Below are 3,666 nucleotides of genomic sequence, written 5' to 3'. Positions count from 1 at the left end.
GAGTTTGTACATATATATGCATTTTTTTTTGAACTTTTTCTCAATATAAATATTATTTTAAAAGGTTTCAACTATCTAAGATGTTAAAGAGATGCCAACGATGCACTTTTTTTTTTAACTTTTTCTAAATATAGATATTTTTTTAAAAGGTTTTAACTATCTAAGATGTTAAGAGATGCCAACGATGCTCTTTTTGGGTGGGAGATGGAGGATGTCGATGTGAGATAGACAAAAATGAGGACAATTTTGAAGATTAAGGGCATGGTTACAACAAATTAGGACAATCGGGAAATGTCTTAATGCGTTGGGTAGGACCCAAACAATATATATATATATATATATATATATATATATATATATATATATATATATATATATATATATATATATATATATATATATATATGTGGTATGAACATTTTAACTTAGACTATATTCCAAACGAAAACAAACAATATAGAACATCTAAATTTAAAAAATATAATAATAATAATAACAATTAAACATGTAAATTAACCCAAATCAGTGGATAATTCCTGTAATTTGTCAAATGTTTAATAATAAAATATAAAAAATATCAATAACCGAATATCATTAAATTTAAAAATAAAATCGAATTCAATATAAGACTTAAAATAGGAAAAAAAAAAAGCTTATAAAAAGAATGAATAGGAGTAATGTTTTATAAAAATGTAATAGAATTTATTTTGTTAATCAACAATTACAAATTAATTAAACCCCTTTAGAAGGTAGGAGTTTAGTTTTCCGATAATGCTTATACACTCTTGGAAAATACAAGTATATTCATTTCCACCCTCCATCTTTACTAATCCATTAAGAAGGCCCTTCAAACATAAATAAGCTGCTAATCCCAATGTTAAATTACGAAACTGCCCTCAGCCCATCTCTATCACTTGAGCAACTCCATAGAGCCCACCATATGAGCACTAGGCTCACCGCAGGCTCTAATTACATTCGGGTAATTATTAGCGTCATGATGAGTCATGGTGGTGGTGGGACAGATTCCGATAACACCGTTGATTCCAGTCGTCGGTATATTTCCCCCACCACCTCCGACAGCCGCCTGTTCCATTACTTGAACTTGTTTTTTCAAGAATTTCATGTAATGCACAGCTTCATCCAACATCGATGCTGTGTCCATCTTTGTTCCTCCGGGAACTAATCTCTGTAGAATCCTAATCCGCTCACTGATCCTCTCCCTCCGGTGTCTCGCCGCCACACTCTGTGGATCTTTTGATATCTTCACGTTCCTTCTCTTTGGTGGTTTCACAGATTCAGGGTCTATTTGGATCGGCTGCAATGCCGCCATCCGGAAAATCATTTCCCTCATCGCCTCCACGGAGTCTGGCTTCTGTTGTAGCCAGCTCGCACGTGGATAATGATCATGGGAAATTGTAAACTGTGGTGTAGGGTAACTGGGGTGTTGTAGTAGTTGATGCGGTGGTGCACGGTGGTTGATGGTGGAATTTCCGCCGGAGAAGTTTAAATCCATGATGGATGAATCAGAAAGGTCTTGGAAAGGGAGAGAAAATGGGTCAGGAAGCTTGTCAAGCTCCATCATCATATCCATGTCTTCACAGTGTAATGAAATAGGGTTTATGTCCAAGTTAAAGAGATAGATGGAACAGTGAGGAATGTGTCAGTCGGAGATGAGGTATAAATAACAACTTCAGCCCTAAATATTTTAATGTTTTCATTAACATTGCCCCTCCCTTTCTAAAATTTATTGCAACAAAACGTTCTGTGAGAAAATAGAAGAATGTGAAATCTCAAACGTGTAAAAAGATAATATATTTTTTTGTTTAAAGATATGTAAGAATACTTTAAATCTAAATAATAAAAGAACTCCGCATCTAAATATTGTGAAGATAATGGTATGCATTTTAAAAAGAAAAAATAATACTAAAAAACAAGAAATTAGACACTTTCAAACCTACCCATTTTCTCGACATATAACTTTGTGGATATTTAGACAATTCGTTTACAATTTTAATTGTTGTGAAATTCCAACAAGTTTCCATCCATTTCTAAGAATTTTTCCCATATTAGACTGAATTAAAGATGCTCTCTAGTAACACGTATTCACCATACACAGCTTAACGGAGAAAAAAAAAACATAGATTTATTGAACTTTATTTTTGCAGATCCCGAAGTAAACTGGATAATGATAATATTTGAAGACTATAATGAAGTTGGATCGGCCGAACGAAGAAACAGATATTATTATTGTGCAAGAACTGCTCAAGCTTTTACCGGCTTCATGCAAAACATGTGTGGTGTGTGACTATGTATGTGGCGTCTGGTTTCCTTTGCGTTTTTAATTGTCAACTTATTGAATTTTGTTTTAGGAAAAAGGGTGTTTGGGGCTTGGCGTGGTGCGTGTCCGTCGCAGCGAGCCCATCACTAGTTGTGACGCGTCTTGGCTGTTGGTTTTCAACCTTGATAAGTGATAAAGTTCATAATTTTATGAGTCTAATCCAATGATTTAGGTTATATATATATATATATATATATATATATATATATATATATATATATATATATATATATATATATATATGTGTGTGTGTGTGTTTGTGTTTGGTCACTTTTGTAAGTTATTCTTGAAGTTTGAGGGAATTCAGAGCTTTAGTGTTGTTTATTATTCTGATATGGACTTTTGGTGGTGATTTGAGAGGAGGCATGAGCTCCCACAGAACCATGCAAAGAGATCTAGCCATTTTGGGCACTTTTAAGTTAGATCTGTATTCGGGTGTCGAGTATGCTGCTATATTGTATTGATCTGCTAGATTTGAATTTTGGTATCGAGTATGTTGGTAGGATGTGGTGATCTGTTAGATTTGTATTCTGGTGTCGAGTATGCTGCTATGTTGTAGTGACCTGATTGATCTGTATTCTGGTATTAAGTATATTGTTATGCTGTAGTGATCTGTTAGATCGGTATCCTGGTATGTAGGATGTTGCTGTGCTATAGTGCACCGTTGGATTTGTATGTTATATGTACTTACTAGTTATCATCTGGTCGAGTACCCTAGGGACTGTCTGTGGTTATGTAGGATAGCTTGAGAACTCTTGGTCTAGGCACTCTTGCCTGTTCCTTGTTTGGTTGTGGCTCTACAGTAGGATCCTCTGTTCGGGTGGCTATCTCACCTATGGCTACTTATGGTTACACATTTCATGGAGGTTAGCTGGTAGTGTGACTGTGTGCTGTGAGAGGACTAGTAGGTGGGAGTGAGCTGTATGATTGTTTTTTTGCTTGTTTTATGTTCCTGCTTGATCCTTGTTTATTTATATGTCGACATATGGTGGTGGTGGACTGAGGCGGTCCTGCTTTGTGTTGTAGGCCAAGATACCATGTGCGGACCGGCTATAAGCCGAATGCACGGAGGCTCGGGAGGAGTGGTTGGGTTGAGGCAGTAGGCCAACAAACCCTCGTATTCCGGCCTGGATAGACTGAAGGCCTGCAAGGCGGTCCAGTCAGGACGAAGGCCGAAGAGTGGCAACTATGCTTGCGTGTACGTTTAACGTATGGGGTATTTTGTGTTGGGATATTTAATGTGTTGTGTCAAATTTATCATGTATGTATTTAGTCTTTATTAACGGATTGGGCCTGTCCATCCGTCATTATGGTGCTAGGGTTAGACT

General features: G+C 36.3%; 1 pseudogene; it reads right to left on the bottom strand.

The window, feature by feature from the left end:
- Positions 1-680: 680 nt before the first annotated feature.
- Positions 681-1,708, bottom strand: LOC145109196 (transcription factor HEC2 pseudogene; annotated as a pseudogene).
- Between the last annotated feature and the right edge of the window lie 1,958 nt (positions 1,709-3,666).

This window comes from Lactuca virosa, chromosome 4, assembly GCF_052849685.1.
Source record: "Lactuca virosa cultivar CGN04683 chromosome 4, Lactuca_virosa_CGN04683_v6, whole genome shotgun sequence".
Taxonomy (NCBI): domain Eukaryota; kingdom Viridiplantae; phylum Streptophyta; class Magnoliopsida; order Asterales; family Asteraceae; genus Lactuca; species Lactuca virosa.
The sequence above is the reverse complement of the archived record's forward strand: the minus strand, read 5'-3'. Positions and strand labels throughout refer to the sequence as shown.